General features: G+C 36.1%; 1 protein-coding gene across 4 annotated transcripts in view; it reads left to right on the forward strand.

Moving 5' to 3' along the window:
* The first annotated feature begins 3,113 nt into the window (after nucleotides 1-3,113).
* Nucleotides 3,114-15,862, forward strand: part of LOC112053064 (fibroblast growth factor 10) — a 219,153-nt gene continuing 206,404 nt past the window's right edge. The window contains exons 1-2 of one of the 4 annotated variants that reach the window (XM_052888469.1): nucleotides 3,114-3,192; nucleotides 3,818-4,014. The gene's annotated coding sequence lies outside the window, so the exon portion shown is untranslated. The other 3 variants (XM_052888468.1, XM_052888471.1, XM_052888467.1) reach the window with 3 other exon arrangements.

Raw genomic sequence — 15,862 nt, forward strand, 5'->3', positions numbered from 1 at the left:
CATCGCAGTCCAAACTCTTTTGTAGTCAAATTGGCTATCGTACTCACCAACAATAAGAACAAGAGCTGATAAACTTCCTTAAAAAAACAGTCGGAGAGATATTATAAGGGTTCTGTTTTTTGTACTACGTACGTTCGGAATCCAAAAAACTAGGTATGTCTGACTATCGCAGCCTCTAGTTCGTTGGTGGTTGGTCTTTACTTTACTGTAAGTATTAGTCAGATTGTGAATTTTAGGGTTTCGTAGTCCACAAGGAACTTATAGATTCGACATGTCAGTCTGTCTGTCTGTCTGTTCGCGGTGTAGCTCAAAGACTATTACTACTAGAAAGCTGTAATTTAGCATGAGTATGTAGTATGTATACATTAAAAATCGACAAAGTCGTTAGTAAAAATCTCGAAAAATACCTCCCCCACATGTAAGTGGGGATGATCTTTTTTACTTGCTTATCTAATTATGTGGGGTATCGTTGGATAGGTCTTAAAAATGGAAGGGGTCGTACTTACGTATATAAAAGTGTAAAAATAAACATTAAAAATATTTTTTTATTTTTTATGGTTTTCTCTGGGGCTTTGTTCGTTATTTGTGCTATGGTTTTCAAGTAGGACCTAGTTTCGATTTACAGCTCGGGCCAATTCAGTATTTTACATGTTTTTTTATTGGCTCTGTCAGTTGTATCTAGTTATCACTCTACTACCTATCGGTAGTAGCGACGCGACGTACCGACGATTTTAATGCGCTTTTTATTAGATATGATTGATAGGTTTATATAGTGATTGATAGGTAAATTTAATTTTCAGTATTCGAATAATTATTTTCACCATTATCTTATAATATGTCGTTTCGAAAGTGTTTGTAAAGTAAGCCTAATTGAAATAAATGAATATTGACTATACGTAGTAGGTACATGTACATTTTATTTTTCTGATACACGTATATTTTTTTTTACAAATGTAACTTGAAAAATTAAAGACTTTCTATAAAAACTTTCAGCCCCTATTTCACCCCCTCCTGATTTTATTTTCGCAACAAAAGGTATCCTATAACCTGCTTTGTATTATGGTATCAAATAGTGCTACGTTGCATTTTAATTCATTCAGTAGTTTCAGACAAAAAAAAATGGCTTAGGTATCGATTATAAGCCCTGCAACAAAATTTTCAAAATACATATCTTCAATATATGATAATAATAGGGTACCTAGTTGACTCATATCAAATTTAATACATATAAACAACATTAATTTCGTGTAGTACATGGAATAAGGGTCCGAAATATATCGAAAATTTTACATGTAAACTACTTAGGTACATCACGCGGCTATGTAGGTCATATTTACTGTAGAATAGCTTATCTGTTTCACAAGCTTTAATCCGAAGTGATCAGTGGCGTGCATAAGGTTGTCGATCAGGGTATGCATTAGTAAGAAAAAATAACCTAACTGGGAAAATCTTCATTTAAAAGTATTAACAAAAACATCCTTTAGGGTATGCAGTACTTTGATGCATGTATGAAGTGCTCGCCACTACGGGTTGTAGCGTAGCTACGTGGTTTTATTTATGATTTTTTGTTGTTAAATGAAAGCTCTTAGAGAACTCTGATTTGTCTATCGGATAGTGTGAACCGTTTTATTCTTATAATATAGTACGCCATTGTTATTTGTAAAATTTTAAAGCCTTAAGATTATTTTACACTTTCTTTATCTGCGCTGATTACCGCAATTTTATTTCAACTTACTTGCCGGAACCTATGCCTACCTATTTAGTTGATTAGTAAAACTGTACATTATGGCCGAGTAGAACCGTGACCCTGCCTTCTGTTTTTTCCGGTGATTGGTTGATTGAGGTGAGTATACTTTTTTTTTTCTTTATAAAGAATATTTGCCATATCTTTTATAATATGACCAATATTCCCATTTCCCTCCAACTAGTCGGGAAAGTAGTAAGCGCAGTGTTGGCCGACCCCCCACCAGGTGGACTGACGACATCAAGCGAGTCGCAGGGATTTGCTGGATGCAGTTGGCTCAGTATCGTGATGTTTGGAAGTCCCTACAAAAGGCCTATGTCCTGCAGTGGACGTCCATCGGCTGATATGATGATGATGATGATTAGTCGGGAAAGACTGTGCCAGGAGTGGGTACGACAATAGACCCCTCGGTTATGAGTCCAACTGCTCTTACCGTTGAGCTATTGAGGCTTCAAATACTTATAATGAAACTGTGACAGGTCCGTCCAATAGGCTATTTGGCACTTTTTTTTTAATGGCCTTTAAATGGTTATTATAGTTCTACTAGATTGAAAAAAAATATTATGTTTTTGTGAGACATGATTACATGAATATTTAAATTTTTTAATATTTTTTTGACAATTTTTGTCTAAAACTACTGAATGAATTAAAATGCAACGCAGCACTGTTTGAGACCATAATACAAAGAAGATTATAATACTTTTTGTTGCGAAAATAAAATCAGAAGGGGGTGAAATAGGGGTTGAAAGTTTTATGGAAAGTCCTTAATTTTTCAAGTTATATTTGTAAAAATTGGTATGTGTATCGGAAAAATACTAAAAATAATGATATTCAAGACACAGCAATGCTGCTTGGCGGGTGAAATAAGAATGGTGGTAGTACATCCCCGGACGAGCTCTATCACAAAGTACTCCACTGTACTCTACGCTACATGCTCTGAGAAGTGTTGTTAAGTCAGAGGCATGGTTTTCCACTTATCATTAGGTGGCTCAAAATTATTCCATAAACTATTACCCTTTATCAAAACTAATAAAATAAGTAAGATTAATTTTTTTCTTTGTAGCAATTTAAAATTTTTGAGCTTTCAGTTATCCAGCAATGTAATAAAATTTTGGATGGAGATAGTTAAAAGCTGAAACAGCAAAACAATAATGTAACAAAATGAGGGAATTTTGTTACATTCGTTTTTCTGGCACCCATTAAGCAGCCAATTTTAAGGGCTTATTCATCTCGATATCGAGCTTACTCTAGTTATAGAGTAAGTTTTTCAGGAAATGGTTTAGTGTCCGAGCTTTTGGTTCGAACGCAGTTTCGCCCGCGGTGCGGCCGCTTAGAATCTCCCGAGATCCTACAGTTGAGTTCCTTTCCTCAGTATTGCGCGAGACCTGACGCGGGTCGGTTGTGTCGCCGACACGTGCTCTCCGAACGATTACGATAAACTGCTTTCGGTAAAGTGTAACACCGCCAAATATTATAGAATATTCGTACAAATATTTTTTCCCTCACATAAATAGTTTTAAAGCGAAAAAGTCTCGGAAAAACTCTCCGCAGTTGCATAACATTGCAGACGGCTTGGAAAATGTGTTTGAAAATTTCGCATATGCATGTATGTGTGTAGAAGTTGTGCGAACTGCGAACCACGCGGTCGCGCGGGCCGATTTGGACCGATTTCAGTTGTACAAGCGGTTACGAAACGATTCGCAGCAAAAAAGTTCGCCGAAAAAAGTTTCGCCTGACGACAGTAATCTGATAATTTCGGTTCGCATGAAAATTTCTTTTTACGCGCCTCGCGTATCGGCTCGTTATTACTGTCAATATTACAGTTTCCCGTTCGTTTTGCGAAATATTTGACTGGCTATTGGTATTGCCAATTGTTTTTTAAGTGCATTTTTTTTAATTTCCGTTCTTGTATAGTCAGCTCTTAAAATCGTTTTCGCATCAGATCGGAGACTTTTTCCATGAAATTGATTTTTTATCTTAGAACTTAAATCGCGCTGTTATTTTTCGTCTTTTCTTGATTTAAATTGAGGTTTTGTGCAATAAATTCTATAATATTCCGCGGTGGAGTGACAGTGCTCTGTGTTTCAGTTCTCAGGGAAATAAACTCGTCTAAGTTACAGTTTGAATGTGTTACCAGTGCAAAGTTACATGAACCGCAAGTGACGACCAACTTCTGAGGATTATAGTTACATGGGAACGCGCGGTTATGAAAAATACCTATCACTGAACGGTATTTCGAAACTGCTTTGCTTCGACCTCTCCGGATACAAGTTAGTTGAATTCATTAATAACCATGTTTAAAGTGATTAAGTTTTTGACTATTAAGTTTTAGTATGTTTTTTTTAAATAGCACAAAATTATGTTTTAGATAGATGGAAATTATGTTAATGCGGAACGGAAAATTAAGCCATTGGAGATAGAGTTCGGGATTAGGAGATTTAATTAAAGTTCAAGTAGGCTTAATATAAATAAATATACATAGGTACTTAAATAGTTTTAATAATTGAATAATCGGAAAATATATTTCAATGAAAATTTAGATTAAGTGGAAATACCTACATGAAATTCTTACTCAAAATATCCTCCCTTCTTAATGGAGAGAGGATATAGAGCTTAGACCCACAACGCTTCTACAATGTCGGTTGGTGGGCTTAGGGTAAAAATATTTCTTTACTGACCAGATTATCAGATTTTAACGATAACGACCAGGATCAAAGGCTTAATAGTCCTCACCGAGGCATGGGTCTAACACTGCCAACTCCGGGCTGAGAATTTTACCTGAAAATTTCTGAAAAGGAAAATTCAGTATCTCATAGCCCAACCCAGGAATCGAACCCAGAACCTCGTGATCGGCAGCCACGTAGACTAACCACTGAACCTACGAGGCATTTCATATAATTTACTTACTCGTAAGTGAACTTAAATACCTAGGAGTTGTGTTAAATAATAATTATACATTTAGACTTTGACATTTCGGCCTCCGTGGTGCAGTGGTAAGCGCGGTGGATTTACAAGACGGAGGTCCTAGGTTTGATCCCCGGCTGAGCCGATTGAGGTTTTCTTAATTTGTTCAGGTCTGGCTCGTGGGAGGCCTAGGCCGTGGTTACCACCCTACCGGCAAAGACGTACCGCCAAGCGAATTAGCGTTCCGATACAATGTCGTGTAGAAACCGAAAGGCGTGTGGATTTTCATCCTCCTCCTAACAAGTTAGCCCGCTTCCGTCTTAGATTGCATCATCACTTACCATAAAAAAAAAATTGCAATAAAAAGTCACATTATTTGTGAGCGTCATAACCTATACTTTAAAATTTTAAAAAGTACAACTTTTTTGTAAACAAAAATTTAAAAAAAAAGTAGTTAGGTAGTTTACGGATGTGAAATTGAATGGAAAAAATTTAATACTCAAACAATCTTCTAAATTATACGATAAGGTAGATCGTAGATTGATTGGAAACAAAGTATTGATAGCTTAGTCGAGTGAACTGTGCTGTATTCAAAATGTAGAGTCAGAAAAAGTGACCCAAATTTCTGTCTGTCCGGTCGCGTCGTGCTACAAAAACTACTAAACTGATTTTAATGGAGATTCTCGTTTCTTTTTTGTAACTTAAATGGATATAGGTGAAAATTGAAGAAGTCGGGAATTCTGCATTGCAGGCGTGATTTTTTTGGTAGGATTTTAAATAATACTTAAAATTTCTTTACAACTGACGTGGTATTTCGGAACCATACATAATTATACAAAAACAGAAAAAAATCTAGTAATCCTGACGTTCAACTAGATGCTACTAAAAATACAAGCTCTGTGTGCTTTTAGATAGAAATACTTGCTTTGTATAGGTAGGTATCTATTCAAATTCAAGGACTTTTCTCTCTCATTTTATAAATTAATTTCTATGTAAAAAAAATAAGCTTGAATATATTAAGAGTATTTAAAATCTATTACTATAATTCCTTTTTGCTATAAATCCATTCGTTGTTTAGTCGAACGTTATCGAAGTTATTGTTGTAAATTAGCATTTTATGAGCTTTTACAATACTTTCGGCTTTGCATGGCTTTAGCATAAATGTTTTTATGTTCATGCGTTTTGTTCGCATTACGTAGGATTTTATTTTGGGTGTAAATCTCTAATTGGTTATTTTTTATATTTGTTTAATTTCTTGACTATATTTGTATTATAGAGAGATTTTTGTGAGTCGTGATAGCCCGGTGGATAAGACCTTTGCCTTCGATTTGGAGGGCCAAGCTTCGAATCCGGTCCGGGGCATGCAACTCCAACTTTTCAGTTGTGTGCATTTTAAGAAATTAAATATCACGTGTCTCAAACGGTAAAGGAAAAACATCGTGAGGAATCCTGCAAACTTGAGAATTTCCTTAATTGACTACGTGTGTGATGTCATTGGGCCAGCGTGGTGGATTATTGGCCTAACCTCTTGCATTCTGAGAGGTGGTACTCAACTAATCAACGATTAGTTGAGTACCACGTTATTTGTAAGTGTATATATTTTTACTTAGTCTCACGGGAACGAGAAGTACGCGGGTCAGACCGCAGCGCGTCTGTTTGCGTCAAATATTCGCTTTATCTCCTCAATAAAAACCGAAGATTGTTAGAATTTGGCACGATAGCGATAGTCTCCAGCGGGCGCGGATCGAACCACGACCTCTCAGTGTTGAGTGTGGCCCCTTCACCGCTGAGCTATTAAGGCTTTTAATTATACATATTATTAATTGTTTATAATGTCTCCCCTTTGATTTGCATAACGCTAGGTTACTTAGCGTTAGTAAATCCAAAATGTCTTCGTACGTTCAAAATATAATTTTAAGTGGTTATAAATAATTTAAAGCTCGAGTGGCGCAGTGGAATTTTGTACCCAATATCGCGGGTTTGATTCCTAGAATAGCAAAATATTTGTGGTATAAGCATGGATGTTTTACAGGGCGATTGTTTATAGGCAGATTAGATAGTTACCTGTATGTAATGTAGTTACACTTCCTTTGTTTCATATGTATAATTTACTAGCTGACACTACGCGGTTTCACCCGCGTGGTTCCCGTTCCCGGAGAAACACGGGGATGTTTTATAGCCTTGCAGCCTTCCTCTATAAATGGGCTATCTAACACTGATTTTTTTTTTTAAACTGGACCAGTAGTTCCTGAGATTAGCGCGTTCAAGTAAACCAATAAACTCTTCAGCTTTATAATATAAGTACAAAGATTTATATTTTTAAATCGTCTTATGTCTAGTTTCATCAGCAGATTTCCAGGTTCGATTCCTCGTTCGTGCTAAAACTGGGTGTTTATAATGAGATCTGCTACCAGCTTTAGGCTCACGATGAATATTATAATGAATTAATAACGTTTAATATCAGATTAAAGTACCTTGATTACAAGTAAACCGACCGGTTTTTTTATCTAGTAATCATGTTTTGTCGATGACCTAGACAGATATTAATCGATTTAAGTTATCGATAGATACTGGTAGTGACGTGTAGCCCAGTGGATATGAACTCTGCCTTCGATTCGGAGGGCGTAAGTTCGAATCCGGTACGGGGTATGCACCTTCAACTTTCAGTAATGTGCAATTTAAGAAATTAAATATCATATGTCTCGAACGGTGAAGAAAAAACATCATAAGGAAACCTGAGAAGTTTCACAAGTCTCTACGTGTGTGAAGTCTGCCAATCTGCATTGTGGTAGTGTGGTGGACTATTAGCCTAATCCTCGTGACCCGTGCTCAATAGTGAGCCGAATATGGGTCGTTAATTATAATGATGATTGGTAGAGATCCTATCAGTAGTAAACACGCAAAATTTATGAACAAAAAACTCGACGTTTGAATTTATTTTTCAATCTAATTATAAAGTGTGTGAGTTTATGTGGATTTAGGGTTGAATCTCTGTATCTAATGTATTTTGTTCTTTTAGCACTAGAAAGCTACGATATTTGTGAGTGTCATAAGGTATATTGTAACTCTGTATTCCCACGGGAATGAGAACACAGGTGAAATTGCGGGTGACTTTTGAAATATGTTCTGCCGTATTGTATCTATTAGTTCAGTCATAACGTCATAGACGTGGAATGCTAGACAATTCCAACTTTACCTCATTAATCAAAATCTAATAGAGAACATTCTAATAGAGAATCTGTGCAAACTTACTGCATGTTATTTTGTATGTGATTCTCAATAGAGATGTCCTGAGTTCGATTTCCACCACGCCAAATTAGGATTCTCTAATTTTGTTGAGATCAGGTCTGGTTGGCTGGTTGGCTTCGGCCGTGGCTTGCTACCACTCTACCGGCAAAGGCGTACCGCCAAGCGATTTAGCGTTCCGGTACGACGCGAAGAAACCGTCAGAGACAGTAGCAACTTAGCCGACTTTCATCTTAGACTGTATCGTCACTTAAGATCAGGACTTGTCATTGAAAAAAAAACATACATAGACGCTGTGATAGATGCATGGCGTGCACAAGGTTTTAAATCAGGGTATGCATTGTACCTACAAGTTGTACAAAATGGTGCATAATGAGTCATCAGGATAGGCACTGCATTTTTGCATTTATAAAGTGCGGGGAGTATCAGATAATTATTTTTACCCAATAATAAGTTGTTAACGTAACAAGCAAGATGGACAAAGATGTCCCTTTTGGTAAGGTGTCCAAAAACGGTTCATTACTACGCGGGCCCATTTACAGGCCCGTCTTACTGGCTCAAGGGCCAACTTTGAAACACTAATTGGTACTAGTGGTTTTTGTCGCTGGTAGGTAGATACTTTTGTACCTGCGATTTTAATTTTCCATTTAGGTTGACATCAAAATTTTCAATAAAATATCTTTTATATTAAAAGACGTTAAGTTACTGGTATTGTAGGGGGTAATCTCTGGATCTACTGAACCGATTTTGAAAATTCTTTTAGCACTTTCATGTTAAATCAAGTGAGTAACTGAATAGGTATACCAGCAAGGTTTTCTTGAGTACATATTGCAAAAACATGAAAATTTTGAAAAACTCCCGAATGTCATGAAATTATTAATTACACTCTCGATCAAAAAAATAAAACTAAACTGAAATCGCTTCATCCGTTCGAGAGCTATGGTGCCACAGACAGACAGACAGACAAGTCAAACTTATAACATCCCTCTTTTCCCATACTGAGGCACTGGATACACACACATACCTGTGTGCCCGGTGTGTCAGTATGTAGGGGCAGATATCTTAAGTAAGTATTATACCTAAATATGTAGTGTTATTATTTCTCTTTTTTTTATTTTTTATTTTTTTGATCTGTATTTATTTTACTAACATATAATTTAAGCTATTGTCTTTTTTTTGTACACTAACAACTATGGGTCAAGGCCTGAAATAAACATATTTTTTTTTATTTTTTTTCGTCGGGAGTTAAAAATTTCATTTATGTAAGTACTTATTAAATTTAACGTATCTATTTACATCGATAGAATGATAAAATGGCTAAGCATTACAAAAATACATAATATCAAAGTTGGTTTACAACAAAGATTTCATAGAAGTCTAGAATAAAAAAAACAATAGTTATCTATTGTTGCTCTACATTTCTTGTTATTTATAAAGATTCGTTCACCGCGCTCAGGTAGCGAGGTGACTAACCTTAGTTAAGTAGGTCTTTAGTCTTTTCAAAATATGTCCCCGGTCTGGATATTGATTGATGAGAGACAGACAATCTCATTTATTATATCTATGTACGTAATATGTTGTTGATAGGTATATTTTTAACAGCAGCTTTGCTCGCATTAATGCTGATTTTATAAATCGATGTTTTCTGGACGACCGTGTATAAAGCAATTTTTCTATCCTACTGAAATACTACTTTACACGACTATTTTTTTATTATACACGAGGTTTGCATGTAGATGTGTATGTATGAGTTTATGTATATTAGTCTAGGTGACATCTTGAAAAACTTGTAAATTCTTGATACTGCGGATAAAATATACGATAGCTTGTAGGGCTCTTTATGATAAACATTTTTTTTAAATTTATATTTACTTAATTACAAATCTATTAAAGAAAACATATTAGAGTATTCTCCGCGCCAAGAAAAAAATCCCATAGACGCGGTGCTTAGTGGCACTCATTTTCATTTGGTAATGGCGGTCTTATTGTTATTTGTGTAAGGCGCTGTGAATTTTAGTTTAGGTTTTAGTCGCAGGACTTCATTCGTGGCGCAGAGTCTAGTCCTCAACCTAGCGCGTGGAACCCTGTTGTCAACATAAATAAAAACTTATTAACCATGAAAGTCAAGTTCCGGGAGTCAACTTTCTTCTTTGGTAATCATATTTCTAATTGTTAACTTTCTCTAACAGCATTTAGGTTTAGAGTTATATCGATAAATCTCAGTTTTATAATATTAGTATAGATGATCGAACCCAAGACGTTTCGTTTATGAAACACTTAAATACGCCAGAGTGGATATTAATATGATATTGTAGGCCTAAGCCAAATGATTCGAATACCTTTCGGATTTGGTCACTAAGCTAGATGAAGTTAAAAAAATGCTGATGTGCTAAAAGCGTTTATTAGTTAATTAAATCAATAAACGGATTTGGGAACCAGTTAGACGCGTTTGATGCTGCGTCGGATTCATTTCTGATGTTTTAACTTTTGTAAGTAACGGAGAAACTATTGCGTGCGAGGCGAGCTAGCAAAAGTTGTTATACTGTACGGTTCTGAACATTTCCTCGGCGATGTATTTTTCCAATTAAATCTATACTTATAATAAAACTGGTCGAATTCTATAAATTTATTCGCAATTTGAGATTTTATTTAAATATCATTTATAACAACAAACGTTACCGTGGCATAGAGTACTACCAGCGCCATCTTGAATCTATACTTAAACTACGAATTCTGTACATTTGGTACATTGAAGAAATTTTGAAATTTTTTTTTGAGGGGTATTATATATTTGATACTGAAGCTAAAAATATATTTTTTTTGATTTTTTGTCTGTCCGTGTTTTTTTTGTTATTCGGGCATCACTCTGAAACTACAGAATGAATTCAAATGAAACTTGGCACGGTTTAAGACCATAATAAGGAGAAGGTTTTAGGATACTTTTTATTGGGAAAATAAAATTAAAAAGGGGTGAATAAGGTGTTGAAAGTCTTTTTGGAAAGTCCTTCATTTTAAGAGTTACAGTTTTAATAATTTGTTCATATATCATTAAAAACTACGAAATATAATAGGATTAAAAAAAAATTAACTCTATAAACTCTAAAGTGGTGAAATAGGGCTTGAAAGTTTACATTGATTTCCACGCGGACGAAGTCGCGGGCGTCCGCTAGTTATAAATAATTATCGTTTTAAATGCACTAGTTCCTAGTAGTTTTGCACCGTTTGCTCCGTTTAGCAACGACACTCAAGGCCGCGATTGTATGTATCTTGTAGAATCTTTGAATGAATTACATATCTGATGGACGCAGACTGCACTTAGTGTATAACTAGTCGTAGCAGGCAAATATAACGCGTCTAACCAGTGGCTTAGCGTGCCTTAGAGGGCTCTGTAACTTCACACGGGTTTCATTAATCTCGGTAATTTTTAGCCTAAAGTGCACCGGGATGAGGTCATCCCGGCTGAGGCACTCCTGAAATAAAACTAAATTGTGCTCTATTTTGTGTTCTATAGGGTATATTTTAGACTGGAGAATGTAGAATAATGTTTTGACATTGACAATATAGAAACTTGTAAAACATTATTTAAACAGATAGTTGAACTCATAACACTTCATACTCAAGTTAAATAACCCCGTCCGAAAATGAACAAAGGAGAAACACAGTCACCATACAAACACGGGCCCAAAAAAATTAAACGATACAAAGCTGAAAATTGGCTATAAATTAGATCATATAAGGAGATTTCATGAGACCAATTTTCAGAAAAATATACGTTGGCTAAATCAGCTAAATCACTTGTTATATGTGCGTTTGCACAACATCGAATGCGGTTGCCATCATATTCATTGCATTATCCTTGTCAAACTTACAGTTTTTCCAGGAATTTGACATTAACTTGACACATTTTGTCAAAATCTCTATCTGAAACTGTCAGTTTGAAAACTAGAACAGAGAATAAATTTACAGACAGAGAATTACAAGATTTTTAGTACATTTCTCATTTCTGTATCGTTCTGAAGAGGGCCCAATTTTGGATTTCTCATGTAGTAAAACGCCAGTTCGACATCTGTTTAGTCATTATCACTACTACAGCCGTATCTAGCTGGCACTGATTTGATGGTGATAAGCGAAGAAAGCACACATAGATAGTGTTATCACTATCTATCCCCCCACTGTCTGCCCCCCTTTTGTTATCTGGCCGAATGTGACGGAAGTTGCGAGTTAATGAAAACTTGGGAGATTAGTCGGAACATCTGGGTTTTGTTTGTAAATCCAAATATTTGTTTTAACGCATACTTTTGTAATATACGTACACTTAGCGACGTGTATACGTTTATAGAATCAGAAGCTTTGTTTAATTTTCGTCATTTATTTATTAAAAAAATATTAACAGTTTCCGGACGCTGTTGCCTAACAATATAACCAAACTTAAAAACTTTCCATAAACGATTTACTCACATTAGGTATATGTATGAACCAACTAAAGTTTTAAATTACCTAAAACTAGGTAATTTAAAACGCGCAGATTTTGAAATTGCTATAAGTGGATGCCCTAAGAAATAACTTAAATAGCTCAGCCAGAACTATCATCATCATTATCATTAGCAAGCTATATTCGGCTCACTCTTGAGCATCAGTTCCCGGGGTTAGGCCAATAGTCCACCACGCTGCGCTGGCCCAATGCGGATTGGCAGACTTCACACGCCTAGAGAATTAAGAAAATTTCATTTTTTCCTCACGATCCGACCTTCACGACCTTCACCGTTTGAGACACGTGATATTTAATTTCTCAAAATGCACACAACTGAAAAGTTGGAGGTACATGCCTTGGACCGGACATTAGATTTTAAATCTGTTAGTACAGGAGTTAATGGTGAAAAATATGTCCTGTTCAATTCAAACCAAGACTGCGCTAGAAGTGGGAAAGATTAGTCCAGAAATAAGCATTATTAGTACTTCCCTTCCCTGGACGTCTTTGTCACAATTGCTGTGCTACAAATAAACCAAGGTTTTTTGTTTGTGTTGCTGTGAATCTTGCCTGTGAGTTTTTTGATGGTGAATACATAGATACATTCATTTTATTTTCTCAAGTTTTGTAAATTCACCGCGCATACTACTGCGCTACGGAGATTGAACTATACTAAAGGTATACTATAGTTAAAACAATACCTCGTTTGTCTCGCAGTCGGGTAAAAGAGGGTCTGGGCCGGTCGCAGCTAATCTGGGTTAACAGTCGGCAGCAATTTGGTACAGGATGGCGAACTTAGGAGGCGAGCGACCGGCTGCAATACGATTACTTGCAATTTTACGGCCGGCAATTTAGTTACGGGCAACTTTACACTGCGTCGGATAGGGTTATTTGGCTATTTACTAAATGAAAACAATCTTCATATATGACTTTATTGATGTATGTAGTTGTTAAGTAATTCTGCAAAACAAATTAATGGTTTGTTATTGCTAAACGCGTAATCTTGTCTGCAGATCTATACTAATATTATAAAGCTAAAGAGTTTGTTTGTTTGAACGCGCTAATCTCAGGAACTACTGGTCCGATTTGAAAAATTCTTTCAGTGTTAGATAGCCCATTTATCGAGGAAGGCTATAGGCTATATATTATCCCCGTATTCCTACGGGAACGGGACACACGCGGGTGAAACCGCGTGGCGTCAGCTAGTGTGATATACACCTATATAGGTAGTAGTAAGATAAGTAATATCTGTATTAGTACAAGCCAGGAGAATGAAATGCACCGTTGCGGTAGCTTACGAACCGTTCCCGTGGCACAGTCATCAGGCGACGAGTAAGAACACCGTGAGGTTTTTGTCGGTTGAAGCCCGACATAACTTTCTTGCCTCCCCCTAGCGAAAGGGTTATTTAACTATAATGACTCGGAGGAATGGCTTAACGTGCTCTCAGAGGCACAGGCGTGTATACCACTACCAACTTCTCAGCTCTGGGTTGAGAATTTTTTTGGAAGAAAGAAAAGCTCAATATTTCATAGCCCAACAATGATATTTTGACGACCTTTCCGTCGCAGTTGCTGTGGTTCTTAACAGAGCGATGCGTCCTGGGTGCGGGCCATTTGGGATTAAATATTTTCTAAATTGGCTCAGTTTGGTGATCTGGTGTTAGGTGGCTAGTTAGCAGCCTACGGGCAAAGACGTACTGCCAAGGGATTTAGCTTCCCAGTACGATGCAGCGAAGTAAGGTATGGATACTTGTACTTATGCCTCTTCCAATTAAGCCCGCTTTCATCTGAAACTGCATCGTCACTTAAACAACAGTTGATATCGCAGTCAAGGGTTAACTTGTCATAGAATAAAAAAACCTACCCAGGAACCCTCTCGAAGACACACATAGGCTAACCAGTAACCACTAGACCAACGAATAACGATGCAGTTTCAATAAGTTGTGATGGACTTGCCAATGCATAGCTTTAAGCAATGTGTTAAAAAACATTTACTTAGTCGAGGGTACTACAACATTGATGAGTTCCTTAATGATAAAGATGCTTGGAGGCCGTTGGATCAGCTTCCACCTTCACACAGGAAGTAAAACTATAAGAAATTGTAATTGTTATCAATTGTAAATACTGTATGACTTTTTCATTTCAAAAAAGCAACTGTTGAGTTTCTTGCCAGTTTCCTGCCTTCCGAACCGGTGGTAGAATCTTTACAAATAGTCAACAGACGTATCAAAAGTGCTTGCAAACTAAGCCTACTTGAAATAAATGAATTTTGAATTTGAATAATTACTCATATTAATCGCTGTAACCAAAGGTTTAAGGGTTCCAGTTTCCAAGGCACCTCGCCGGTCAGAAAGCCGCACTTTGCTCACGAGTGTCTAGCTCTAGAGCCACTGTACGTTATCTAATCACTCAGCTCTACATACTGTTATCACTTAAAGTCGCACAACAGTTGTTTTAAGGGTTATATTGTTGTTTTATTTATTTAGGCCATCACTGATATGTTAATTACATGCGGTTTTACTGCGAAATGTTCCAAGTTCGATACTCGATCGGAATTTAAGATCAATTCGGTAATTTAAATCTATTTGAATGTTATATGTAATTTACAAATGGTTTGGATAATTGGAATTATGTTTACCTATCATGTTTGTATTTAGTTTGAAATCTATTTAAAAAATATGTCTAATTTTAGAGATAATTTACTATAATACTCATTTAATCTTCTAAAAACTTGTCTAATAATGAATGGAATTGAATGGAAGTAATTTATTTGTGTACTTAATAATAATTGAATTATATGTATTTACGTTTTAGTTAATTTTCTAATTTTAGTTAATAATTTTCTACTTCTTATTGATTATTTCCCAATTTAACAGGATTTCATTGTATTGGCACATAAATTACTTCGTATTACAAAATCACTCGAGTCAGTGTATAAAGCTCAAACAAGCTCGTATGTGCTAATTGGGCATTGTAAGTTTCGTGCCATTATAAATCGCTGGCCGACAGCTCAGAGAAAAATTAGATAGCTGCCTTACATTATATTCAGCAAATTAAGTATTTATTGTTAACTAGCGGTCGTCCGCGTGGAATTCAGTTTTTCGCAAATCCCTTGGGAACCACGGATGTTTCCGGGATGAATAGTAGCCCATGTGTTAATCCAGAGTGAAATCCATTTCCATTCCATATTTCAGCCAAATCGCTTCAGTAGCCGCAGGAGGAACAAACATACACACACACAAACTTTCGCCTCTATAATATTATAGTGTGATTATATTACTTAAGTGTTTATTTTTTTATTGAAATTAATACACGAAACTTAAGCTAACTTATGCTAATAGATATACAATTATACCTACGTGGAATGGTGGCAAGAATATTGGCTACATATCAGCTTTGGACAGCCAGGCTGATCGTTTACACAAAATATTAACCATGCCCTTCTTTCACCAGTTGAGGCAACTAGCCGCGGTGAAATAAATTATATTATGTTGAGCCGT

Source organism: Bicyclus anynana, chromosome 22 (assembly GCF_947172395.1).
Source record: "Bicyclus anynana chromosome 22, ilBicAnyn1.1, whole genome shotgun sequence".
NCBI lineage: Eukaryota > Metazoa > Arthropoda > Insecta > Lepidoptera > Nymphalidae > Bicyclus > Bicyclus anynana.